Source organism: Artibeus jamaicensis, unplaced genomic scaffold, assembly GCF_021234435.1.
Source record: "Artibeus jamaicensis isolate MK-2021 breed Jamaican fruit bat unplaced genomic scaffold, CSHL_Jam_final scaffold_614, whole genome shotgun sequence".
In the NCBI taxonomy this organism is placed as follows: domain Eukaryota; kingdom Metazoa; phylum Chordata; class Mammalia; order Chiroptera; family Phyllostomidae; genus Artibeus; species Artibeus jamaicensis.
Window position 1 is genome coordinate 41,115 of NW_026522050.1, and position 27,864 is coordinate 68,978.

Consider the following 27,864-nt stretch of genomic DNA (forward strand, 5'->3'; position numbering starts at 1 on the left):
CTTTAGCCACCCCGGTGGGCGTAAAGCGGTATCTCATTGTGGTTTTGCTTTGCATTTCCCTACTGACTAATGATGTTCAACATCTTTTCGTGTGCTTATTGGCCACTTATTTGTATGTCTTCTTTGGAGAAATGTCTATTTAAATCTTTTGCCTATTTTTAACTGGGTTGTTTGTGTTTTTTGTAGTTAAGTTGTGTTTTTTATATATTCTGGATATTAGTTCCTTATCAGATTATATGATTTGCAAAACTTTTCTCCCATCCTGGCACATTGTCTTTTCACGTTTTTGCTAATGTCCTCGGAAGCACAAAAGTTTTTATTTTGATGAAGCCAATTTATGTTTTCTTTGGTTATGTGTTCATTTGCTTTCACAGCTAAGAAAGCATTGCCTAATCCAATGCCACAGATTTTTAAAAATATATATTTTATTGATTAGGGCCCTAGCTGGTGTAGCTCAGTGGATTGAGCATGGGCCTGCGAACCAAAAGATCGTGGTTCAATTCTCCCTCAGGGCACATGCCTGGGTTGCAGGCCAGTTCCTAGCAGGAGCCAGTTCCCAGCAGGGGATGCACCAAAAGCAACCATACATTGATATCTCTCTCCTTCTCTTCTTCCCTTCCCTTCTAAATAAATAAAAAATTTAAAAAAATATATATTTTATTAATTATGCTATTACAGTTGTCCCATTTTCCCCCCTTCCCTCCCCTCTGCCCTGCACACTTACTCTCACCCACATTTCCCCACCTTTAGTTCATGTCCATGGATCATGCACATAAGTTCTTTGGCTTCTCCGTTTCCTATACTATTCTTCACCTCCTCCCTGTCTATTTTCTACCTACCATCTATGCTACTTATTCTCTGTACCTTCCCACCCTTCCTCCCACTCCCCTGCTGATAACCCTCCATGTGATCTCCATTTCTGTGATTCTGTTTCTGTTCTAGTTGTTTGCTTAGTTTGCTTTTATTTTAGGTGTGGTTGTTAATAACTGCATTTGTTGTCATTTTACTGTTCATATTTGTTATCTTCTTTTTCTTAGGTAAGTCCCTTTAACATTTCATATCATATAATAAGGGCTTGGTGATGATGAACTCCTTGAATTTGACCTTATCTGGGAAGCACTTTATCTGTCCTTCCATTCTAAATGAAAGCTTTGCTGGATGGAGCAATCTTGGATGTAGGTCCTTGCCTTTCATGACTTGGAATGCTTCTTTCCAGCCCCTTCTTGCCTGAAAGTTTTTTTTGTTTTTGTTTTTTTGTTTGTTTTTTTTTTTTTTTGAGAAATCAGTTGACAGTCTTATGGGAAATCCTTTGTAGGTAACTGTCTCCTTTTCTCTTGTTGCTTTTAAGATTTTCTCCTCATCTTTAATCTTGGCTGATGCAATTATGATGTGCCTTGGTGTGTTCCTGCTTGGGTCCAACTTCTCTGGGACTCTCTGAGCTTCCTAGACTTCCTGGAAGTCTATTTCTTTTGACAGATTGGGGAAATTCTCCTTTATTATTTGTTCAAATAAGTTTTCTATTTCTTGCTCTTCCACTTCTCCTTCTCGTACCCCTATAATTCAGATGTTGGAATGTTTAAAGATGTACCATAGGTTCCTAAGCCTCTCCTCATTTTTTTGAATTCTTACTTCTTCTTTCTGTTCTGGTTGACTGTTTCTTTCTTCCTTCTGGTCCACACTGTTGATTTGAGTCCCAGTTTCCTTCCCATCACTATTGGTTCTCTGTACATTTTCCTTTTTTTCACTTAGGATACCCTTCATTTTTTCATCTAATTTGTGGCCAAATTCAACCAATTCTGTGAGCAGCCCGATTACCAGTGTTTTGAACTGTGTATCTGGTAGGTTGGCTATCTTTTCATCGCTTAATTGTATTTTTTCTGGAGCTTTGATTTGTTACTTTGTTTGGGCCTTTTTTTTTTGTCTTCACGTGCTTGTTAGTAGTGAGGGGTGGAGCCTTAGGTATTCACCAGGGGCAACCCACATGGCTGTGTTGTGACCCTGTATGTGGGGAAGGGGTCTGAGGGAACAATGGCGTTGCTCCAGTCTCTGCCTAATTGCAGTCACTGCCCCCGCTGCCCACAAGCAAATTGGGCCCTTCTGGTGCTGATTCCTGTGTAGGTAGGTTTGTGTGCGTTCTAGGACCCTGTGGTTCTCTCCCATGAACTCTCCTGTGAGGCCGGGAGTTTCTCTTGCAACCACAACCCCCACAGGTGTTTTCAGTCAGAGGTTTGAGGCTTTATTTCCCCGCGCTGGGACCCTGGGTTGCACTCTCGCTCCCCAGTTGTTCCTGGTTTATCTGCGTGTGAATATGGGACTGCCCAGTCAGCAATTTGCCACCTTGCTGGGACCGCCCGCTGCTGCCTTGCTGGCCAGTTGCAGCCTTGCCCGCCCTGCTCGCCCTGCTCCACAATTCGCCATGTCACTGGGTCCCCCAGCTGTTCTCTTTCAGCGAGTCTTCTCCACCCTCCGCAGGGCTGCCCGACACCGCTCCACCTGCCGGTCTGGGTGAGTGTTTCTTCTTTAACTTCTTGGTTGTCAGACTTCCATAGTTTCATTTAGTCAGTTCTGGTTGTTTTTGTTTTTAAATTGTTGTCCTTCTTTTGGTTGTACAAGGAGGCACAATGTGTCTACCTACACCTCCATCTTGGCCAGAGGTCCAGTGCCACAGAGATTTATATTTTATTCTAAGAGTTTTATGGTTTTAGCCTTTACATTTAAGTCTTTGATCCACTCTGTGTGGATTTTTGTAAATGGCAGGAGGTAGGGGTCCAACTTCGCTCTTTTCTTGTGGCTATGCAGTTGCTTCAGCAATGCTGGTTGAATTGTTGTAGCAACTTATTGAAGATCAATTGACTACAAATGTGAGGGGTTTCTGGGCTCTCGAGTCTGTTCTCTTGATCATATGTCTGTTCATATCCCAGTACCACACCGTCTTGACTGCTATAGCTTTGCAGTTAAGTTTTGAAATTGGAGAGTGTGAGTCCTCTGTCTTCTTCTTTTTCAAGATTCTTCTGACCGTCCTGGTTCCTTTGTATTTGCATGTGAGTTTTAGGGTCATCTTGTCAATTTCTGCAAACAAAGTAAGCTGTAATTTTTTATAGGGATTGTATTGAATTTGTAGGTCAATTTTGGAAGAATTGCCTTCTTAACAATATTAAGTCTCTGATTAATGAATGTGAGGTTGAGTTTAAGTCTTTAAATTCTTTCAGCGGGCCCTGACCAGTGTAGCTCAGTTGGTTTGACATCGTCCTGCAAAGCAAAGGGTCTGTGGTTCAATTTCTGGTCAGGGTACATGCCTAGGCTGTGGGTTTGGTCGCGGGTAGAGGCGCATATGACAGGAAACTGATCAATGTTTCTGTCCCTCTCTTTCTGCCCCGCTTCCCCTCTCTCTAAAATGAATACATACAAATTTTTCGTGACATTTTATAGTTTTCAGTGTACCAGTCTTATACTTTTCTCTTAAATTTGTTTCTCAGTGTTTAAGTATTTTAATGTGTGTCTTACTATATATTGATTTGACTTGACGTGTCTAATTCCTGTTCCTCACTCTCTCCTTTTCCTAATTGATTTTAGAGAGGGAGTGGGAGGAGCAAGGGAGGAGAGACAGAGAGAGAAGCATCACTTTGTTGTTCCACTTATTTATGCATTTATTGGTTGTTTCTTGCATGTGCCCTGACTGGGGATCAAACCTGCAACCTTGGTGTATCAGGACTACACTATAACCAACTGGGCTGGCTGGCCAGGGCCTCTTTCCTTCTCATCTAGACAGCCTTCATAGGGCCTGGATTTGAGTAGCACCGTGCACTGCAGTGAAGATTTTGTGGTTTATATTCTGTCCACACTGCTCGTGGTCATTATTATCCTTGGCATAATGGTTGAGGAAATCAAAGCCCAGAATGCATTGTAAATCGTAACAGAGGTAGGACCAGGATTTTTCTGATTGATAGCCTGCTGCTCCTCCCAGTCGTCATCCTGCGTGGGACCGACTCTGATTTTGTGCCTCCTCCCGCCTTGTGTCTGTGTCCCTCCCTGTCTTGAGCCCCTGTCTTATATGGTTGTATTGAGGGCACAAGGGAAAGAGAAGGATTAAGGCTGATATCACAAGGGCTGAACATCAGGGTCCTTTTCCGGGCATCTGTAATGTGCTAGACTTCTTGGTGCTTCAGAAATCCATGACCTCACTGAGTTCTCCGAACAGGTCCCCGAGATGGCTCAGATCCTGCATTTCACTGATCAGGAAACTAATGTTCACAGGCTCGGGCGGACTCCCAAGTCGCAGAGTGAGTTCCGTGTGGGAGCTGCAACGCAACGTGGCTCTCAGAGCTGAAGCTCTCGTGCTGGAAGGGGAATTGTGGGGAGGAGGAAGGGAACGGGGCTGGCTCTTCTTGGAAATTGTGAGGCTCGTTGGCGCTGGGGTGGGGCTGGGTTGGGTCAGTCCAGAAGCATTTGCTCTTTGGCCTGGAGCTGGTATCTCAAAGTGGTGGGCTTGTTGCATGTGTCTGGGGGTGATGAGACAGTAGAGGCCTGGAAACAGCCCACGTGTCCCCATGCCTGCGGCATTGTCCTGTGGGCACTAGCTGGCGGTTGGCAGTTATTTTGCCACATGTTGGTCTTGCTAACACCATCCACACGGTGAACTTTTTAAATTTAGGGACCATCACGCTCTTTCTGTTTTTCTATAGCACTTAGCATCTCTTCTGTTATCCAGTGGATATTCTTTTCAAGCTTTCGGAAGAGGTGAAAGACATTCTACTTGCCTGCTTTACTCCATAGCAGTCATAGACCCTCAAGGCCTCTGTGGCTGGGTTTGGGGTAATTGAGAAGAATAGGATCCCAAGGCCATTCGTTTGAGGGGTCCTGCTGTCCTGATGGTGTGAGATGAGAGGTAGGGAGAGATGCAAGATCTGCCTTTTGTTGGCCATCCCCCCCCTCCCCCCTTGCAGCTGAGTGCAACCCGATGTACCTACTGCTTGGAGTCGCTGACCACAAGTCTGGTCTGTTATCAGCCCTCCCCAGAGGCAACAATGCTGTTGCCACATCCAAGTAGCACGTGTGCCAGAGCAGCCGTGAGTGACTTCGCCTTCAGCTTCCCTGGGCCCGACAGACCCTTCCTCCCTCCCTCCCTCATTTCTAGTTTCCTAAGACAAAGAGAACAACTCTACAGTGGTAGTTATCGGCGGCCTTGGCAGTGTTTCACGACCGTGCAGAAAGTTCATTGCTGCATTCGGTGGAGCTGGATGTTCTGCTTACGTTGAAAACAGTGACAGTTGACGCCATTCTCTGTGATGCGTGTGGGGGGTGGAGTTTGCCTTCCTCCCCAGCCTTGTTCTAGCAGCTGCTGCCTCAGCCACACCAAGCTACACAGGACTGCAAACACACAAAGCCTGGTGCTACCCCGTCCCACCGCTCCGCCTCCCCGGAGCGCCTCCCGTACGCCTTCCCTGCCAGTGCACCTGTCCGCCCCTCCTCCTCTGTCAGCCGCAGCGGGTGATGCTTCTCTGGGCACCCAGCTCCCCTGCTCCCTCCCCCGACTTAGGGCCGGCAGCTGCTGCTCGGGTCCCTCACCCTACCTGCTTATTTCTTCACAGTAGTGCCCACCACACTTCACTTCTTTCTTATTTTTATTTTTTTAATTGAGACATAATTGACGTGTAACAGTATGTTAGTTTCAGACATACAACAGTGGTTTGATATCCATGTGTCTTACTATCATTTATTTGTGCCGACAAGTGATCACCATAGTAGGTTATCATTTGGGTTATCATAGAGGCAGTCACACCTCACGCGGTTTCTTTGTTTTCCTGTGATCAAAACTTGTAAGATCTACTCTCAGCAATTTGCAAATATAAAATACAGCATTGGTAACTGTAATCACCATGCTGTGCTGTATAATTCATTTCACTTCTTTGGGGGCTTTTTAGATTTTACTTATTTTTAGACAGAAGGGAAGGGAGGGAGAAGGAGAGTGACAGAAACATCAATGTGTGGTTGCCTCTCGTGTACCCCCGACTGAGGACCTGGCCTGCAACCCAAGCATGTGCCCTGACTGGGAATTGAACCTGCGACCCTGAGGTTCACAGGCTGGTGATCAATGCACTGAGCCACACCAGCCAGGGCAACTTCTTTGTGTGCATGTCTCCTGACTTCCCTGACCCCGAGTGCCTCGGGGGCAGGACCGGGCCTCAGTCGCTCGGCCCCACGGCTGATGAGCCCTGGGCAGGCTGCACTGGGCTGGACGGAACATGTGGTGCTGCTCTGGTCTAGTCCTGTAACAGTCTGTGAAAAGCCCACTACAGGCAGAGCCGAGTAAGACGTGGGCCAGCTCTCACGCAACTTGTAATCTGGAGGAGTGAAGGCACCTGTTCTGAAGGTCACTGCTCTCCGTGATCTCCGTGAAATGACACATGATCAGAGGCGGCTGGGCCCGTGAGGAGTGTCTGTGAGGGTGGGCACAGTGCCTCCAAAGGTTGTTGCCAGTCCTCTCTGGTCCCAGGGGAATCCAAGCAAAGACCTAGGTCCCCTCAGATCCTCTGTCCTCTCAGAACACAGGGCTCTGTGCTTCCTGGGGCTCATGTGGCTCAAAGCTAGGTGACTGGCTTTCTTGATCTCGTCCCAGGTGCTGAGCACCATGAGGAGAAAGGTGCCTGATCTCACAGTGCCTCTGCGCTGCCAGAAAGGGTCCGGGAGAAGATCGTGGGGAAAGGAGCGTCTGCGCCCCACCGTCTGAGCCCGTTCGGCCGCCAGGCCCTCCCCCACCCCTGTCCGCCTCTCGCCGAGCTCTGCAGTGTTGCGGGTGTAACAGACGTTCGGATGTTAGGATATAGTTCTTCTTCCAGCCTGCCTACCTCTCTCATGAGGAAGGTTCTGCTTTTACGAGAAAAACTGGGAATATTTGGAAATAGAAACTGGTTATTCATAATAATCAGACGCACTGAGCTCTCACAAACAAGCCTGCAAGGTATATGTGGTTAATCCCCAGTTTACAAATGGCACAATTGAGACTTGGAGGTACACTGACTTGCCCAAGGTCACACAGAGCAGATCTAAGGTAAAGCCTAGGTCTGTCTCACTCCAGAATCCTTGTCCCATGCCTGGCTTATCCTCCGTGAGAATCTGGTGTCCCCCCACCTCCACCCGTAACCCCATACGTCACTGGCATATCCAGAGTGTCTAGTGAAGTGTCCCAATTTTTTCTGATTTCAACAAATTCCTACCCAGGGTTATTCACCCAGAGCGTGTACCTTTTCCTAAGTAGACTATGGCTTTCCTTCTCGGATCAGGACCGGGGTAATCTGTTTTCTGCACCGGAGTCCTGAGGGTTTCACCTCCCCTCTGTCGGTAGGGATAAATGTCCCTCTCTTGGCTTCCTCCCACTGGTGTAGGGAGAATAAGATAAGGTACGGAAAATGCTTGAAAAACGGACTGAAATCTATGCTGAAAATGACCCTCAGACCATCTGTGGTCCTGCGAGGCTGAGGCCTGTTGCCGACCCTGTGCTGACCGCACCCTCCCGCCACCCTGTCAGCAGTCACCAGCCAGGCAGCCAGTCTCACAGTGGGTGTGGGAGTCAGTGGCGACTGTCCTGATGCGGGAGGAGGACAAGGCCAGCCCCAGCTCAGAAGGCGAGTGCCACTCACAGGGAGTCTCTGCTAGTCCTTGATTCACCTCGGGGTCCCCGCCAGCCCACCTCCTCACTAATCCTGGGCAGTGCCTGCAGTGGGTGTCCCTCTGTCCTCGCCTTGGGGGGGAGGGGGGTCTCCCCTGTCTGCCTTCCTCAGGGTTTATTTGTGATTAGCATTCTTCCTGGGTGGTCTAGAGAAGAAGGAGGAAGCTGCTTGTTGTCAGCTCTGGAGAAAGATGGAGGAAAGGTGGAATCAGAAGTACCGGTGCAGGTCAGCATCCTGGACCCGGGAGGAGTGAACAAGTTCCCTCCCACACTGAGTTTTCATTTAACTCATGTGTCTCCTGGAGGCACCAGGCACTCTGACCAACCTCCTCCCAACTCAGGCCCTCTGCCCCATCAAGGGCCCGCATTTCGCTGGCCGGCCCAGCCCAGGCCCACCCGCTTCCCTGGTCCCACCTGTCCTGTCAGGCTGTGAGCATGCGAACCAGGGAGCCCTCTCTGACTAATTAACTTTGGATTCTGGAAGCTGAGCAAAGACACGACAGTGAGTTACTGACGGCGCTTTCTCCAAGAACTCCTGTCAGAGCTCAGCCTGGTGTATTGCTTGTTTCGGTGACAGTGCGGCTGTGCCCAGTGCGTGGGAACTCTGTTCTGTTCTCCACTGGCGTGGTGGTTGATATTACACCACATTAAGAATCGATCTGGGTGGGTTTAATAGTATGTTCAAGCATTTAAAAACCTTGCTAATGAAGTCATACCAGGCCAGTGGCTCACAAGAGCCACTAGGTAACGTCCCCTCATGAGGAGAAAGCACCATCATGTCACCAGTTCCCCGGGGAACATCTTCAGGCACAGCAAGGTCTTGGCAGGAAGAGGTAGACATTAGACTCCTCATGTTTTCTTCTCCCATTGAATCCTTTGCTCCTTTTCTTAGGCCAGAAGCTCTCTCCTGGCTGGCTCTCCCTCCCTGGTCCCGGCCCCCTTCCTTTGTAAGACCCAGACACCCTTGCCCTCTCATTGTTCCACCAGAATCCATGGGCAGGTGACTTTTTGACCAGCCCCTCCCGGCTCACCCTTGACCTGGTCTTGTTTTGTGTTCTTCCCTCAAACAGTCTGTTCAAGGTCTGCCCCTGAACCAGAGATTGGCTCACAAACAGCCTGCCTGTCCCCTGAGCTGAGTAGGGGAGAGGGCGGCTCTGGGAAGTCATTGACAGAGGCCTAAGCTAAACTTCGATCATAAACAGGCAGCGGGCAGAGGCCCCAGATCGGAGTGTCCTGCACCCAGAGCAGCTGCCACGGTAAGAGGACCGCCTTTCAGAGGCCTCTTGAAGCTCATGGTCCTGGCAGATGTGCCTGTACTGTGGCCATTGTTTCTCTTCCCTCTGGAACCTGGCAGCCTTCTAGTATTTTGGAAAGGAGAGGGCAGAGGGATTCTGGGAAAGTCCTTAGAGACAGGAATCCAGGGGAGGGGATCGGTGCTCACAGGCCCATGGGGATGGTTCTGGTCAGGGGTGGGCAAAGCAGAGGAGCCCAAGGCAGCAAACCCTAACTGACAATGAGAATGGGTTCTGCCTGAGACAGTGGGGGCGAGGTCCCAGAGCTCTGGCCCAGAATGCCTGGCTGTGGTGGTGACAGCTAGGGTAAAGGTCACGTGGTTCCCTTGACTGGGGTCTCTTATGGAAATGGTGGCACTGCCAGGGGTCAGGGAAGGGTCTGCTCTGAGTCCTGCCCCAGGCCAGGCCATCTCGGGCCTTGATGAAGTGGTCTGGAGCTGCAGAGCAGGGAGGCCCATCTTTCCCATGGGAGAGGCCTGGTCTCGACTGGCGTGGTGGCTGGGGTAACCCCACATTAAATGAATTCATCTGGGTAGTGGTCACGCAAGCATGTAAAAAACCTTGCTAACAGTGGTACCAGGTCAATGGCTCACAAGAGCCAATACGTAACATGTGCCCTTGTAAGGAATCTGGGAAATTGAAGGGCTAAGATCAGCTCTCCCCAAGATGTGAGTTTGTGATTGTATCCTAGACAGCATGAAGGGAAAGTGTGTGGGAAACCAGGTTTCCGGCACTTGAGCAGGACTCACTGCTCGGATCTGAAAGGCGATAACTTCTCCCCTTTGCTCACAAAAAACCTTTCACTCAGTTCAGGGGGAGGAGAAACTGATAAGGGCCCCATCGGCTCTGGTTCTTCAACTGCAAACAAGCCAACTCCCTTCCCAGTCTGGCTTGAATTCCTCTCCCTGGGGTAGGAATTCAAGCAGGAAGAGACTGGCTGCCGTGCCTGTGTGGTTCCAGGGACAGGTGAGAGGAAGGGACGGGCGTTTCCCTCTGTTTTGTGTCCGATGTCAGTAAGGAATGCGCCTTTTCTCCCTGATGTTCTGGACCAGGGACAGAGGCGTTTGGCTCCTGTGGCTTTGTTCTCTGTCATGTCTCTAAGTGACAGTTGTCATCAGAAGGGCATTTGAGGCACAGAGACAATCAGCATTTACTAATCTGGGAGGATCTGGAATAATCTTGCCTGTGCAGTTGGTCTCCTTCTGACTTGAGTGAAGTGTCGGTTCGTGAGGACAGGACCTTCTCTCTCATGCAGCTGCATCTCCAGAGGCTGGCACGTGCGAAGGCCGGGTTAATATTGAGGGAACGAGCGAGGACTCTTGCTCTGTTTAACATGTCACCAAACCTTCCCAGCTTCACCTGCCACCAGCTCCACACCAGATTGCCGTCTGATCAGCATCTACTCTGTGCCACCTGACCCTGACCCTGACCCAGCCAGCCAGACCATGTTTGCATAGAGAAGACTGCTGACCCCAGCTGTTCCCTCTCGCCACCTGGCCACTCACTGAGCAGGTGCTAACACTCTGGGTGCCAGGGCTCTTCCTCTGAGCCCAGGCCAGGTCCCCTCCCCCTCAACACTACTGTGCTCTCCCCGTGTCCTTTTCTCTCAAAGCAGTTTCTTTGCACGTAGTAGGCATTCAATATCCCTTATGTTTTGGGTGTGCTGGTCTTGCTTGTCTCCTCCCCATATGAAAACTTTCTTAAAGGCAGAGGCCGTGTTTTGTGTATTACCCTCTGTCCCACTGTGTTTGCCGGCCTTAGGTGCTCCATACACACGGCTCTGGTGTGAAATCTGACCCGGTCCTTTGTGCATTGTGGCTTACAGTTTATGAAACTGAAGGGATGGTCTGAATTTTCCCACACACTAGGTTACTTAATTGTGAGCCTTCCGTGCTGGAGGGTGAAGACATTTTATAGCTGGGCTAATGAGTTCTTAACTGTTTTTTAATAACACTTCTGACATCAAATATGTGGGGTTTTCCCTCACACTGACTAATTCTTCCATTCTCTGCGGACACCAGCAGGGTGTCCTACAGTTCAGTTCAGTCTGACACCAACTTCCCAGAGTTAGCACAGACCCTGCAGGTGAAGGGCTCAGCCCCGCAGGCTGCCCCCACTTCAGATGCCAGAGGCAGGTCGAGCCGCCCTCCCGAACTTCTGACCAGTCGCCTCTAAACCAGAGACTCCCGTGATCCCTTCCTCAGTTTTGATGATTTGTTGAAATAGCTCACAGAACTCAAAGTGTGTTACTTATTATCACAGTTTATTGTAAGGAATAAAGATGAACAGCCAGAGGAGGAGGTGCGTAGGGCGAGGTGTGGGAGGGCCCCCAGTGCAGGGGCTTCCGTCCTGGGGAGTTGGGGTGCACCACCCTCCCAGCACATGGATGCATTTACCAACCTGGAACCTCGCTAAACCCTGTTGTTTAGGGTTCTAATGGAGGCTCCACTAGTAGGCGAGATTGATTAAAACCTCGGCCATTGGTGATTAACTCAATCTCCAGCCCTGCCCTGCTCAACCCTCTAATCTTAAGGCTAGTTTCTCGCCCAGCCAGCCCCCATCCTGAAGCTGCGTAGGGACCCCGCGGGAGTCATCGCTTTAGCACAGACTCAGGTGTGTTTGAAAGGGGCTTATTATGAACGGCAAAAGACGCCCCCATCTCCCCTACTCTCAGGAAATTATAAGGGTTTTAGGAGCTCTGTGCCGGGAACAAAAACCAAATTATACACACACACACACACACACACACACACACACACTCACACTCACACTCTCTCTCTCTCTCTCTCTCTGTCCCGAAAAAGCCCAGCTATCATTAATATAACAAAAATGGTTTGTGCCACTTTGAGGTAACCTGCCAGCCCAGGAGAGTGGACTGGCGTGCGCATGCGTGAGCAGTGACAACTCAACTAGTCAGTGGGGGCAGTAGATGCTGTTAAGTGAACAGGGCCGTCACATTCAAAGTGACTGAGCAAGTGGAGCCACAATCTGCAACAGATTTTGCATTAAGCGTAAACCCTTTGGATGATTCTGAACGCTTTCGAGGACGATGCGGTGAGCGCGTTGCAAATAAAAGTGTGGCATGAACGCTTCAACGGTGGTCGAGAATCTGTTGGAAGTGATCCCCGTTCTGGAAGGCCTGCAACAAGCCGAGCGCCTGAGAATGTGAACCTGTACGGCTGCAGTCAAAAAGATCGGCGACTGACAGAGAACCAGAAGCTGATCTGGGCATTCCAGAAACTGCTGTGGCTGGGATTTGACACAGGGTCTTGGCATGAAGCATGTTATGACAAAATTCGTTCTGCGGCTTCTGCTACCAGAGCAGCAGGAACATCGTGCTGCAGTTGCTAATGACTTGGTTTCAGACCACTGCCCACAAACCAGACTTCCTCAGGAAGCTCATCACGCTGGGAAAACTGCGCCCGGTCCCAGGGCGCCTACTTTGAAGAGGACCGAGGTGTCATTGTCCTGTGTACAACGTTTCTTGTATCTTCTTCAATAAGTACCTCTGTTTTTCTTAGTATGTGGCTGGATACTTTCTGGACAGACCTCATATTTCGTGAAGATCGCAACATCGTGGGAGACGCAGAGAGGCGGAGTGATTCCCAAGGTCATATGGCCAGATGGGGGCAGCGGTGAAATCTGAACCTGACTTTTCTAACTCTGAAGCCTTGCCCTTTCCATGGAATCACAGCAGCTCAGGGTCCACAGCAGCGAATGGGAACATATGGCCCCCTCTCTTCTCCAAGGCCGTCCTCTGGGGCAAGTCCGTCATCCCCTGCCCCCAGGATGCTGGCTGCTCTCCCCTTTGTCCTGCGGGAAAGCGAGGAGTTTTGCCAGTGATGCTGGGGTATGTGGCAGGAGAGCCCCATCTTCCTTACCTGTAAAATGAAGCTAATCCTGCCTCCCTACCCATCAAGTTTGCTGTTAGCAGCATACGAGAGCATCTATTAAAGTGCTTAATAAACTGCAGAGAGCCATAAAAATATTGTTAAATATAATTACAATATGCAAGTGATGATGCAATAAAGCTGCCATATCATATAATACCCACATTACGAGTGTTGGGAAGGTGGCCCGGCGGTGCCTTGTCCAGGACCTGGCACTTAGCAGACACACGTAGCTATTGTTAATGATTGTTTTCGCCATTAGTGTAAGACACCACCTCTTCCTCCAGACAGGAGCAGGTGGCACTGGGCAGGCATCCTTGTGAACATGCCCGTGGGGTTGGACTGTGAAGATGGGAAAGGCGGTTTGTCGCCTGGGGTTTTTGTAATGCACCTACCATCTCGGTCCACACCCAGTTTCCCCGTGAAGTCTGAAGTTCTCAGCTGGGATGCTACCCCCTCCCAGGGAATTTTCAGCAATCTAACTTCTCCCAGTTGAGGAGACACTATTATATTCAAATGAACACACCCCCTGCTGCTGCTGAGCACAGAAGTGAGGCTCGGCCATCAGCCTGCTCAGGGCTCTGCCAGAGCTCCTGGCAGGTCACCCCACTCCTCACAGAAGTGAGGCTCGGCCATCAGCCTGCTCAGGGCTCTGCCAGAGCTCCTGGCAGGTCATCCCACTCCTCTCCCCACTGGGTGTGCACTTCAGGGCACAGGTCAGTGTGAGTCTGTGAGCCCTTGGTCATTTCTGCAGAGTTCAAGAACATCCCAGGGGAAGTTCTTGCTCCACTCTACGGGGTGCCCATTTGGCCTCCCTCCACGGATGGTCAGCATGACCGTGATGAGGCAGTGCTCTGATAGAGGGGACAAGACAGGGGTGTGACCCTGATCCAGCTGGAGGGGCAGGAGTCCCTTCACATAGTGGTCAAAGGCCTGGGATTGGCCAGGGGCAAGCTGGAGGGTTGAGGAGGAGTAGATGGAGGCTGGTGGGCAGGGAAGAGAGGGTGTTGACTAGTGTTGGCTCACAGATCTACCCACAGGGTCCTGGGAAATAGGACAGGGTCTAAGGCCCAGTTTGGAACCATGAGCCAACCAGAGTATGCGTGCCTTCGGCTTTGAGACTGTGGCCAAGGTATTCATCCTGTTTGTTTCCTCACTTACAAAGCTGTGGCCATAACACCTGCCTTACAAAGTTTCTGATAATTAAAGGAGAGAGTGTGGTTTAAAGCAGTCCCTGGCACTCAGCAGCAAGCCCACGTCAACGCAGATGGTATTGGTGGTTTGGCGCTGCCTTGTGGCTGTGGTCATCAGGATAGAAGCCAGCACTAGTTGGGGGCACAGGGCGCGTGTCTGGGAAACCTCTGGCCCAGGTTTCGTGCTTGCATTCCAAAGCAGAGAGTGAAAGGTCAAACCAAGGGGATACAAAGCTACATTTTCCAGGGGGTCAAGAATAGGGAGAGAAAGCAGCAGCAGCCACAGTCAGGGTCGAGTCCTGTCGGGGTTGCTGTTTACTTTCTTCCTTCTGGGAGCTGAGGTTCCTTGCCACTGAATTAATTTCCTTGGCTCTTGGACTCGGCACTTTGGTGATCAGTTTATCCAGAGAACCAAGTTTTCACACCGAGCGAGGTCCCACAGTGCCTTCCTCTGGGGGACATTTGGGCTAGCAGAATGGCAGCAAAGTCTGGCCAGGAATATTGATGGTCACACAGCAGTTCTGAATAACTGAATCCGCCGATGTAAGACAGGCACCCAAGGGAAGTGGAGGCACCCAGGGAGGAGCAACAGTGCTAGGCGTGAAGGGCTCAAGAGAGGAAATAATGTTTCCTCCAGACTCCAGAGAGGGTTGGCAGTGTGGAGGCTGGAACGCCAACCAGGACCGTCATGGCAGCAGGACACAGCCCTGGCCAGAACTGTGCACCCGGGCCCAGAGAGAGTGCGGCCGATGTGCCCATGCCTTTCTCCTCCCACTCTCCTCTCTCCGGTTTATGCCTGCCATCAGCTTAACCGGTGGGCATCCAGCCAGCAAGGAGCATGGGTGCCTCTGTCCACAGGGATAGGTTTCCCTGGACACAGAGCAGGGCAGAGATGGGGGACTCAGGGAGGCGAACGGAGAGTAACCAGGAGAACTGGGAGAAGGGGCGCCATGGCCCGTCAAGGGTCAGAGTCCCTGCTGCTTTGCAGTGGGGCTCGGGGACGCTTCACCTCCCAGTCAAAATCGGCCACCCGCTTCACATTTGGTTATCCAGGGCAATTAAGGGAGATAATGAAGTGAAAGGACTACAGATTGGAAAGCAAGAAGTAAAAGTATGTTTATTCGCAGCATACATGATCTTGTAGAGGAAAAGCTAAGGAATTCACTAAAAATCTATTAGCGCTAATAATGTAGTTCGGCAAGGTTGCAGTACAAATATCAATTTACAAAAATCAATTATACTCCTATATAGTAGCAGTGAACAAACTGAAAATGAAAATTATATTTACAACAGCATCCAGAAGAATAAAATACTTAGAAATAAATTTAACAAAGGAAATGTAAAACTTATGCTCTGAAAACTATGAAACTGCTGAAAAAAATTAAAGAAGGCCTAAACAAATGGAATCCCCATGTTTAGTGGGTCAGAAGGCTTAATATAGTTTTTAAAGATTTTGCTTATTTATTTTTTAGAGATAGAGGAAGAGAAGAAGAAAAACACTGATGTGCAAGAGAAACATCGATTGGTTGCCTCTTGTATTTCCCCAACCCGGGACCTGGCCCACAATCCAGGCATATGCCCTGACTGGGAATTGAACCGGTGACTCTTCGGTCTGTGGAACACCACCCAACCCACTGAGCCACACCAGTCAGGGGGCGAAGACTTAATATTGTTAAATGGCAGTATTCCCCAATTTGGTCTACGGATTCAATGCAATCCCTATCACAATCCCAGTTGCCTTTATTTCCAGAAATTGACAAGATGGTTCTAAAATTTATATGGAAATAAATGCAAGGGAACCAAAAGAATCTTGGAAAAGAACACAGTTGGAGAACTCACACTTCCCGATTTCAAAACTTACTACAAAGCTGTGGCAATCAAGACGGTTACACAATGGGCCCCGACTAGTGTGGCTCAGTCAGGGCGATGTCCAGCAGAGAGAAAGGTCGCTGGTCGATTCCCAGTCAGGGCACAGTGCCTGGGTTGTGGGCCAACTCCCTGGGTAGGGTGTGCGTGGAAGAGAAACTGGTCTATGTTTCTCTCTCTCTCCCCCTCTCCCACCACCTTCTCTAAAATCAATAAACAAGCCCTGGCTGGTATAGCTCAGTGGATTGAGCTCGGGCCTGTGAACCAGGCAATCGCGGTTTGATTCCCAGTCAGGGCACATGCCTGGGTTGTAGGCCGGTTCCCTGCAGGCCAGTTCCCAGCAGGGGATGTGCAAAGGGCAACCATACATTGATGTTTCTCTCCCTCTCTCCTTCCCTTCCCCTCTAAAGGTAGATGGGTAAAATTAAAAAAAAAAAAAATCAATAAACACATCCTCCGGTGAGGATTAAAAAAACCCATAATAATCCAATTTACAACTGGGTAAAAGATCTGAATAGATATGTCTCCAAAGAAGATAAACAAATGGTCAGTAAGCACGTGAAAATGTGCTCAATGCCATTAGCCACCAGGGAAGTGTAAATCAAAAGCGCAATGAGATGCCACTTGGTGGCCACAGGCCGGCTAATCCGAGAGACCCAAGTGCTGGCGGGACGTGCAGGTGAGCAGCCGCCGTGCAGAACGGCCTGCCAGCTCCTCTTGCGGCTAAACGGGGCAACCGGATGAGCCAGCAGTGTTACCCCTGAATGAACACGCAAAAATGAAACCCATGCCCACCCGAAGACTGCTACACAAACGTTCATAGCAGCACTGTTTGCAATAGCCAGAAAGTAGTGTTGGTGTAAGAAATGTCCGAACCTGTAGAGAATGTTTGAGTTTATTTGAGCCAAACTGATGACATGTGCCAGGGAGGCGGATCTCGAATGCTCTTGAGAATAACAGTTTGCAGGTTCTTTTATGCATCTGAGATTAAGGAGGGGATGTAACTATACTGACTATATCTGCATGGATTATGTCTCAAGCCCTTAAATCTCCTTCCCTCCCTCCCTCCCTCCCTCCCTCCCGGCCTCAGGAGTAATTTGGGAAGCTAAAAGACTGACTTAGTGAGGCAGCTTAGTGTTTTGTAACTGCCTGCTCTGGTGCCCGAGGCACAGGTGCATCCTTGGCCTCTTTTTCTGCATCTCAGAGCACGGGGAGACCCCACTCAGGCAGAAGATCTTCACTTCAACTCAGCTGCATTTGGTTCAGCAAAGCATTTTTGGGACCCCACTGTGAACAAGGTACCACGCCAGGCACTCTCATGAAAAAAAACGGGGGCTCCGGAGTTGGCCAGGCTTGCTGATTCTTGGGTGGGCTGCTCCCCGTAGGTCCTCGGAGCCTTATTTTTCCCATTAGCAAAACGAAGGTTGATCCCCATGCGACTGCAGTGAGAATTAAGGGAACTCGAAGGGGCCTGGGCCTGGAGCAGACAGAAGGTGAAAGTTTTCTTCCAGCTGAATGTCAAACATAATTGAAAAACAAAAGTTAAAAATTCCAAAAAAAAGAAAGGAAGAAAAGAGAGAGGAAGAGAAAAGGCATTAAGGAAGAAACAATATAAATCAGTGCCTTAAAAACAGAAGAATAGTTTTCATGTTGTTGATATTATTAAAAATTTTTCACTTTGATATTCTCACAGGTTAATTAGTGTTGCAGAAAGGCTTCTGAACCGCCTTAAGAGCTTCGTGCATTTCTTCCGTAGCTCATCCTCCTGTTTCGACTGAATTAACCACTCTGTACTCCAGGCCCTTGCAAAAGAAACAGAAGCCTCTTTATTTGGGTTTCCTAAGCCAAAAGGGAAAATGGAGAGGGACGCTGCTCGCCCAGCCCCCCTCGCTGTCGGAGTCTGGGTCAAGGTGGTGTATTTGCCTGTCTGGGTTCATTTTGATGGAGCGGCTCTCGGGGTGGGGTGAGGAAAGGGCCCCCGATTGCAGCATTTGCCAGTTTTTGTGGTCAACTTTCACCCAGGGTGGCCACCTGCAGGCTGCCAACGGGCATCTCTGGGCAGGGAGTGGGAGCGAGGCAGAACCTGGGGAGCCAGTGCGCGTGAGCCGCACCCCCGTGCGGTGTGTGTGGCTCACTGAGGTGGGAAGGGGGCCCTTGCTGACTTGGCCCCGCTGGGCTGGGGACCCACCTCTTAGGTTGTCGGTTCTGATCAAGCAGGCTGTCCAGGTCGTGCTGTGCTCCAAAACAGGGCTCCGCTTGGGCCTTGGGTGCCCTGGGGTCCTCCGCTCATGGCCCCAGCCCCTGCCCATAGGAAGCAGGTCCGGTCCCCACTGTTCAGCTTCCCAGTGCTGACCCAAAACCAGCATCTACAATAAAGGCTGGTCATGTGGCGGGTACTGTTCTGGGCCCTTCCCATGCATTAACTCATTTGATCATTGTGACAACTCTGTGTGTCGTTACTATTAACACCTCGATTGGTGGGTGGAGAAATCGAGGCCCGGAAGTTAAGCGGCTTGTCCGGAGCCCTGGTCTGAGCCCACACAGTCGGACCCCCGGTGTCTCTGGGTCAGCCCCGGCCCTGTCGTGTCAGCATTTGGGAATTCTCTCCACGCGATTCCTTTCTCCTAAGGCCCAGTCAGAGCATCGGCACTGCTGGCTCACTGAGGTTGCCACATAAAAAAAACACAGCACACCTTGTTCAATTTTAATTTTAAATAAACAACAAAGAATTTTATTGTATCAGTATGCCCCAAATATTGCATGGGATAGCCTTAAATACTTATAAAATGCTGTTTACCTGAAATTCAGAATTTAACTGAACGGAGAAAAAAAAGCCGCCCCGGAAGCGAACCAACCATTGCGCCCCCCCGCCCGCGGTTTGCATTTTAATTCACTAAAACTTGTAGCCCTCGGCTCCACGGCGGCATTATCTTGGCTGACACAGTCAGCAGTTTGGGAGGAGACTGAAGTCACTGGTTTTGCTGCTAACACTTTTCTGCCAGGATGCAGTGGGGGCTCCAAAACCTCGACCCGTGGTACATTTTATTTTATCTATGAGAGACAGACAGACAGACATCAATTTGCTGTTGCACTTACTTACGCAGTCATTGGTTGGCTCTTTTCTGTGCCCTGACCGAGGATCAAACCTGTAACCTTGGTGTAGCGGGACAGCACTCTAACCCACTGAGATACCCAGCCAGGACCCAGGGTACATTTTAAAGCAAAACATACTTAATATCTAAACCCCAAGCATGTCTAACTTGCACTTTTCTGTAAAGACGGAATATTAAAACAGCATTTTGCAGGAACAGGTAGAAAACTGCTTTGCTTCTCATTCGCAAAGGGCAGATCATCACAACAGAAACTTAAGAAATCTTATGCAGTCAGTTTCACATTTTGCTTTTCCAGAAGAATCTCTTGACCTAAACTAACTCATTCAGAAACCTAAATTCTTTTAAAACACCCTCAGAGGGAAATGCCACTGCTTTTTCCGGTCACCGGTATCTTGTGCCGAGCTGACCAGCCAGACATTTCCCTGCAAGTTGAAGTTCAGCCGTCTCTGGTGCAGCGTGAACTCGTCACTCCCAGCTCTTGGAGCAGCGGTGGCTGACAAGGAGCTCGTGCCTGCACAGAAGGCCCTGCCATCTGCAGGTCTGTCTCCTTGGGCAGCTGTTTCTCCGGCTGTGCCTCCCGAACACGCCGTCTGCGTTCCTCAGTTTGGTGAGCCACAGCGCAAAAGCCATTTTCCGTTGGTCATTTCAGACCTCGACTGAATCTGTGCATTGGGTGATGCCTAAGCAGCTACATCCTTGTAGCTGCCGTGGCCAGATACTGGGATATTCATATCGGCTGTCCCAGAACATGTGGACGTTTTGGTCTCAGAGGGGGGATGGCGCTCCATCCTGTTCAAGGCCAGTCTCTGGCCTGAGCCTTAGTCTGCCTCCCCGGCTTGCTCCAGGGTTTATTCATGCTCCCACCTTTACTTCTGCAGCCCCCCTCTTTCCCATTCCTCTTCTTCTAACTTGCTAGACATTTTCGCATGTCTGCCACCTGTATAATGAGGAATAGAGTCATGTTTACAATACATAAGATAAAACATCCCGCCCAAAGACCATACATAATTTTCTCTCCCTCTCTCCTTCCCTTCTCCTCATAAAAAAAAAACAAACAAACAAACAAAAAAAACCCATGGCTTGTTTTTAAAAAAAAAAAAAAAAAAAGACTTAGGACAGCCCTGGCCAGTGTGGCTCAGTTGGTTGGACCATCGTTCCCATAAATTAAAAGTTGTGGGTACGATTCCTGGTCAGGGCACATGGCCTAGGTTTGGGGTTCAGTTGAGGCATGTACAAGGGGCAGCTGATCGGTGTTTCTCTCCCTCTCGCTCTCTCTCTCTTCCCTTGTCTCTAAAAGCAATAAGCATGTCCTCGGGTGAGAATTAAAAAAAAAACACCTTAAATAACTCAGGAAGAAAATGACAACCAGCCAGCAGGAAAAGGAGTAAATGATGTGAACAGGCAATTCATCAAAGAGAAAACCTAAAATTATCTCCACAACCATGAGAAAATATCTGATTTTACTGCTAGGCAGGGAAATGAAAATTAAAAGAAGATACTATTGTATGCCCTTGAGATTGACAGAAATCAGAGTTTGATGGTGGAAGAGCAGAGATGTGGGGAAATAGCGAATCAGTCATCCTCCAGTGGCTGCAGAAATGATGAGGCCTTGGGGGCCACGCGGCAGCTTTAGCGTGTGAAGCGTGTTGGCCATCTGATGCCGTTCCAGTTCCAGTTCTCGGTGTTGGTGCTCTTGCGTGTTTTATACCTGGGACCAAGGTTATATTCAGACCAGGCAGCGTGCTGAACTCCTCCCTCCCACACTGAAACAGGGCACATTCCTGTTGTTTTAAGTCCCCGGGTCTGTGGTGCTTCCTTACAGGAGCCCCAGGAATCGAGCACAGGAAGCCCGTGGGCTTCCGGGGTCCCGCTCCCGGGCAGGTCTTGGGGCATCATGCCGGAACCTCAGAGAGCCCACCAGTCCTGAGGGGCGTGCCCTTCGGCTTCAGGAAACGTTCTGGATAATTCTCCCTGCCCTCCCCAGGGGGACTCCGGAGGCTGGGCACTGGGCTCCCCGCACTCAGCCTTGTGTTTCTGCTCCCTTCGTCCTGCTCGCCACGCGCGTCTTTGTGCTGTGCTTTCTGCGTGATGCCCTCCACCGTCTCTAGTTCTTCTATTTATCATGTTTTCAAATGCCGTCAACTCTATTTTTAATTTCCTAGAGCTGTTGTTGCCTTTTTAAAATAGCTGCCGCCTCTCAATGCAATAGTTTATCTTCTCTGGGGAGGTTAATTCTAGCTTTTTCTAAGGATCTGCTCTCTATACTACTTGCCTCCTCAGAGTTCCCTAGTTTTCAGTTCTAATCTGTTTCGGTGAATTTTTTGGTGATTTCCTCAAATAGCGATTGGGGCTGTCTGTTCACCCAGGAGACTGGCACCCGAGCCAATGGGAGCGTCTGGGCACAGCTTCCTTACGGTGGGAGAGGTGACCACAGGCTGCCCCGTTCTCCCAGCACCCCTGGGTGTCAGGAGCCACCGGAGTTCAGTCTCGGGCTGGTGCTTCCCACAGATGAGTCCTTGGTGTGCTGCCTGAGGCTCCGCCTGGGGGCCGCTCTGCCAAAGCTGGGGGTCTGCAGTCTCACCGTCCATCTGTGAACCTTCCACGACGCCCTGTGTTCTGTCTGTGCCTCTGTCTGGCCTGGGCCACTTGGCCGGGTGCAGCCTCTCTGGGAACCTGGCCGCTTCTATGAGGCATCGGGGCCTGGGGCACTGGCTCTGACACCCCCTGGCAGCGAGCCCCTGGACACGTGACTACTTTTGTCCTGCTTGGGTCTCAGTCTCCACAGTCCTGGACCTGGGAGCGCAGGCGCACTTGTTCAGGGGTTGTTGGGAGGGTCCTGCGGGTGACTGTGCAGGAGCCGTGGGTGTCTGCTGTCTTATTCTGCTGGGGGTGGGGTTCCCTGGCCATGTGTGGCAGGGGGACAGGTCTGGGACTCCCCCTAGGACTGTCATCAGCCTTCTGTTTGCAGCCTCGTCTTCTGAGGCACCCGACCTGCCAAGTTCCGCGCTTCCCAGGAACCTGTAGCTCGAATTTGCCTGCACGTTCTCCATCCCTCACGGCCGACACAGTCCACCCCCGTCCATCATCAGAGTTATTGACCCCTCGTCTGCTGCTGTCGGCTTTCCAGTTCTTTGTCAGTGGGCGCTTGTGCTTTCAGAGTCTCCTGCTCTGCCGGCTGAGCGAGCGGGGGTGCCTGGGCTCGTGCTCTTCTTTTAAAAGAAAAGTTCTCTTACTGATGTTTTAGAGGGATTTCGAGGGGGACAGGAGTGAACCCTGTGTTTGATTCACTGCGTTTCACCAGGTCTGGTTCTTACCATGAAACGTGAAGCAAATGTACCAACTCAACTGAAGTGACATCAGCTTATTCCGGGTTCTGGGTCTTATACTGCCAGATGTAGTATCTGTATTTTTTAGCCGTTTAATTTTTAAAAGTCCCTTGATCCCAGTATCCTCTGGCACATCTGTTCTTCTCCCCTTACCTAAATACCTGAAAGTCCTTGTCCCAACTTCAGGGAGTTTGCAGTAGACACTTCCTCCTGCCCTCAGGGTTCATTTCTGCCCCCTCGGAGACCCCACTGAAGCCACCCATGAGCCCTCTGCTGTGAGTCAGCGGCTGCTTTATTCTTCCCCATTGGAGCTCTGCTGCCAAAGACACTGGTCGCTGCTCAGAACCCTCGGCTCTGACGGTGGCATTCCCACTGCCCCAGCGGGTCCCTGGCGGGTCCCTGGGTGTCCCTCTGCTCACCTAGGTTGGTGGGTGTTTTTCACTGTTCCATCTGCCCCTCCCGCCCTCCCCTCCCAGGCAGGCTGCAGCAGCTCCCCAGTCTCCCTGCCCTGCTCCGAGCTCTCCCTCCACATCAGACTCCCGCTCCTGCTGCCCTTCCCGGGTGGACAGCTTGAAGTTAACTTGAGCTCATCAGGGTCAAGTTAAGCTCGCTGGTCTCTCATCTGCATCCACTTCTGAGTTCTTTAACTTGGCGTTCACCCCTTCCCTTAAAACAGGAGCCCAGAGTCATCCTCACCTGTGGCCTCTTTACCCGTCACCTACCAGGTACTGGCATATTCCCTCCGGCGGGTTTCTTCACTCGGTTCTTGTTATCTCTGGCTTCCATTAGAACGTCTTTCGTGTTTATCCTCTATCTCTGGTCTTTCCTCCTCAAATCCAGCTTCCTCAGAACGGCCAGAGTCGCTCTAGACTGCACCTCTCTTCTCCCTGCCCCGTTTCTTTGTCCCACCCCCTGGCACCTCGGGAACAGCCCAGGCCCCTTGCTGTGCATGCAGGCTCCCACCCTGAAGGCGAGGTGTCTGCCCCGGCCTCTGGCCTCAGTGGATTTCCCCAGGCTGTCTGCTCCTTTGTCACCGCGTCAGAGCTGCCTCCCCACCGCCCCTGCTGAGCTCTCCCTGCACCCACCTGCTGGCACTGGGACGCTTGTGTTCGCTGCCAACCCCCCAGCCTTCCCCTGCCTGGAGGGGGCGCCGTCACCATCCTATAGAGCTCCGCCCTGCTCCGGAGTCCCCCGCTGGGCCCTGCATGAGGATGAGCAGATGGGAGAAGGGGACATTTTTTAGGCCAGTGCTCCCCAGGGCCTGACTTTAGGGACTCTGCGAGTTCTGGTGGGAAGTCTGTTCGTTTCCTGAGGCTGTCATAGCAAAGTACCAAGGCAGGATGGCTGACAGCACAGAGATTTACTGTCTCACAGTCTGAAGGCCCCAAGTCCAAAGTCAAGGTGCTGGCAGGGTCGTGTGCCTTCTGACAGCTCTAGGAGAGGACTCTTCTCTCTCTCCTCATTCTGGCGTTTTCCAGCAACCTTGGCATTCCTGGACTTGTGGGTGCCTCTGCCTGGCACATGGCTGCCGCCTCCCCGACTTCACATGGCCTCGCCTCTGTGCGTATCTGCCTCTGGACCCTCATTTCTGAGGGCACCACGCATACTGGATGAGGGTCCAGCTAGTGACCTCATTCTCACTGACTGCCTCTGGAAAGACCGTACTTCCAGCTGAGGTCACACTCTAAGGTCCTGGGGGTGAGACCCCCACATGTCTCTTTGGGGAGCACAATTCTGTCTGTCCACTGGCACCCACTTTCCTGCCACCTTGGAACAGTAGCGGACTGAATAAGTGAGTGGGGGTCCTACTCGGCCCTCCAGCTGGGGTTGTGGGCTGTGAAGGGGGCGGGGAGCTCTCTGGACCACCTGCATTGGTGTCCGGCTTCCTGCACAGCCTTGTCCATCTGTGGCTGAAGGGGGGTCTTCAGGTCCTATCACTCAGCCTTGACGGGCCTTCCTGGTTCCCAAGCTCAGTCCCTTCGCAGTCCTTTTTGCGGCTCTTGCCTTTCTGTGTTGACACTTCAGGCTCCGATCTGTGTGTGAAGGACACTCGTGTGTCCCACTAGCTCACTGTCACTAGCAGGGGCCACGCCTTATTCGTCTTTGTCTAAGCTCTGTCCTACTTCTTGACTCACTACTCTGCAAACTCATTGTGTGACCCGGAGAATCCGTCCATCTGTCCAGCTGGCCTGCCTGCCATCCATCCATCCGCTCATTTATGTATTCATTTATTCCCCAGACATTGAATTCAGTGTCGGGCACTGCACAGAGTGCTAGGGAGACACGAGGGGACAAAACAGATGGAGGGTCCTATCCCCAAGGTCCTCCCAATGTCCTGTTGCGATGGGTCATTTAACAGCAAGTGCTCCTTCCTGAGGTCACAGACACGACCACAAGGGGAGCCCTCCTAAGCAGGAGGGCAGTGGGGAGGGACAAGAACAGTGACAGAAGTGAAATAAATGGCTGCCCCAGGGAGGACATCTGAGCCAGCTGGGCAGCGGGGCTGTCCAGGACGGCCTCCCTGAGCAACTGTGAAAGGATGTGGAGAAACCAGGGCACGTGGCCTTCCCACTGTGGGTCAGGCACCTGGGCAGGGTGTGCGGGTCGGCAGTAGCGCTCCTTTTACACCAGGGGGCAGTGTTTGCCCTGAGTCTTCCTGCCCCCTTTCGAGGCTGGGATCAGGCAGCCACTGGCATACCAGCCAGCCCTCTACTTGTCCCTGTACTTCCCCGTCATTCCCTGCAGGCTCCGATAGCCCCGACTTGCCTCCTCTCTCACAGCCTCCTACCCCCCAGTTCACCAATCCCCCGGGGCCCACACAGTGCTAATTGTCCCCATTGTCACCCTCTCCTCTCCCCCTGCTGCCTTAAATCCAGAGTTGCCGGGGTGATGTGGAGCCACGCGGGCATGGTGCCAAGCCACTGCAGTCCTCTCGGCAGGAGCCCCCGGGCCGTGCTGCGCCGAGCCAGTGCTGTTTCTTCTCAGGGTCGTTCCTGTCTTTGGCATTCTCCTCCTCCCTCCTCCCTCCGCCACCTTCACTGTCTCTGTGCCCCATTCAGGTCCCCCACCTAGAAGTCTCGGCCTTAGTCTGTCTTCTCTGCGTGCTCCGATATCTACAGTTGCAGACCCGACGGCCAGTCGGTCTTTTCCTCTCACCCGTCTGCATTGGCTGCCAGCCCTGGGGGCCCCTGTTGGACACGGTTGGGACAGCACAGAGCTGCCTGGGAGGAAGGGACTCCAGAGGGAGAGAGAGCAGCCCCGTCCGTCAGAGGCTCACTTCTGCCACAGCGAGAAGTCTCTGCCAGGAAGCCTTTCTTTCTGGTGCTGACCTGCTTTTGCTGGTGCTGCTGCGGGGTAGTGGGAAGTGGCCGCAGAGGAGCCTTCTTGGTTAATCCGGAGATTCCTGCGGCCTGTTTCTGACCCGCCCCCCTTCTTACCCCCTCTGGCCGCTCTCCAGCACCCCTCTGAGGTGGGTGTGCCGAGGGACTCTGTCCAGACCGCGGGCTCCAAAACTGACCCGTGGGCCGGCCTCCCCGGAGCTGAGCCCTGCCTTTCCCTCCTCTGTGCCCCTGCCCGAAGCTGCCGTCTGAGGCCGGCGGAGATGCCATGTGAAGAACTGGGATGTTTAGGGTAGAAGCGATACAAACCCTCGGAGGAACAGCCCCGGGCCATCCACGCGCTACCCTGGCCGAGTGCATGTCCACCCTGAACACAGTGGCCGCGCCATCTGCACCCAGACTTGGATGGAGATGGCCCGACAGTGGCTACCAAAGGCCTCCCGGGAGGCAGTTCAGGTCTGAAGTGGTGGGATTGCTAGTGCCTTTTGGAAGACCTATTGGACAAATTGACACTGCGTGTCGGGGCTACACGACCACCAGCCCTGTCACCCGCTTTCTGTGGGGACAGGCGGAGGGCGGCGGCAGCTCTGCTAGGGTTCGGGTCGGTGATGTAGTTTTATCAGGAGCAGAGTCTTTGGTTTCCAAGCGCCTGTCACACTGTGCTTCTGAGGAAAGCCACCATGTTCTCCTCTGGTTGGGTGATGACTCCCGAGCCCTGCCGGACAGGCCTTGGGCTCCGGACTCTGGCCCTGCTGGGTGAGCCCGGGTGCTGCGGAGTCCTGCCGCGCCGGCCCGCCGTCTGCACCAGGGAGTGACGGGGTCTGGGGGCCCCTCCCCGAGCTGGTGCTTGCAGCAGGTCCGCATGGAGCCCAGCTCCTGGGGAAGCGTGTCCCTTGTTGGCACTGGCTGGCCACATGGGCGGAGCTAGGGGAGTGTTGGAGGTAGAAGTGACCCGGGCAGGTTGCCAGGAGCAGGCAGACAGGGTCGAGCCCTTTCCCCTGCCTCGCCCCGTCGGGCACTGCAGGCCCTTTCACGGCGGGGCTGTTGTCACTCCCTTCTGGAGGGAGAGATCACCGAGCTTTGACTCAGTGCTGGGGGATAAAGCCGAGGCTTGGAGAAGAGTCGACAGTGTCTGTGGGGTCGCACCGAGAGGGGAGAACAGGTGTCCTACTCACTCGTGGCCTCACCTGCTGGCAGGGCATCACTGACAGGTCCCCGTGAGTCAGGCCGCCCTGCTCACTGTCTCTCGGGCACAACCTGAGGCCGAGGAAGCGAGTCTGGCCGTCCGCCGGCATTTGGGGAAATAGCCCAGAGGCCTCCCAGGACTGACAGAGAGGACACGGGGCGAGAATCTTTGGCGGGTGCCGGTTGCTTCCCTCTGAGTCATCGGTTCCCCATCTCTGAGGTCAGAACTGGAGATTTTTGCTCATGGTCCTCACCATCGCCAAGCATGGCACTGCGGTGTCCCCAGGTCTGTCACCAGAGGCCTGCTGCACCTGGCAGCTTTTCCTGTGGGGAGACCCAGCCACAGCGAGGGTGCGGAGCCCCCGCCCAAGGGGGCCGGCTGATGCCACAGAACACACAGGTTTTCCTAGGTGCCCGGTGTGGCCGAACGAGGCCACCCGAGGTTGTAAGGAAGATTCTTAGCCCAACTGTCAGTGACCTTGAGGACTTCCTGGTTATCACCCACCGATCAAACACTCGAGAGCAGGGCCCAGAGTGGCCCCTGGCGGAGCCTTTCCCCCTGCCCACACCTCCCTCTTGTGCCCCTCAGCACCACTGCCTGCCTTCAACCCCGTGTGAGGGGGACAGGGCTGCCACCGGAGTGGTGCCCGGGGGAAGGCCACCCTCTGGAGTCTCTTTCTGGGGAAGTGCCACTGAGGAGGTGCTGGCCTGCTGCGGGTCCCCGAAGGGCCAGGACTGCGTCGGGCCGGGAGTTGGTGCCCGAGGCCTGGGCCCCCCCTCAGGTGGGAGCCCTGCTCGCTTCTTCGCTTCTTCGGCAGGTCTCACCGGGCGCCTCCGACCAAGTGGCGTGCTGCCTCTGACACCCCAGTGGCTGCACAGGGGGCGGGACAAGATTTGGGGAGCAAGGGAGTCTCCTCCCATTGGCCCACCCACAGTCAACAGACACATGGCCCGCGAAGGCCCGAGAAGGCTCGTGAAGGTCCCGCTTCCCGGAG

The 27,864-nt window shown here is 52.2% G+C and overlaps 1 protein-coding gene across 2 annotated transcripts in view; it reads left to right on the top strand.

Moving 5' to 3' along the window:
• PC (pyruvate carboxylase) overlaps positions 1-27,864 on the top strand; it is a 93,122-nt gene that overhangs the window by 37,034 nt on the left and 28,224 nt on the right. Inside the window, exon 1 of one of the 2 annotated variants that reach the window (XM_037135300.2) lies at positions 8,798-8,922. The exons of the other annotated variant lie outside the window; for it this stretch is intronic. The gene's annotated coding sequence lies outside the window, so the exon portion shown is untranslated. Of the gene's footprint in view, positions 1-8,797; positions 8,923-27,864 lie in introns of those variants that run through there. 2 annotated transcript variants of the gene reach the window in all.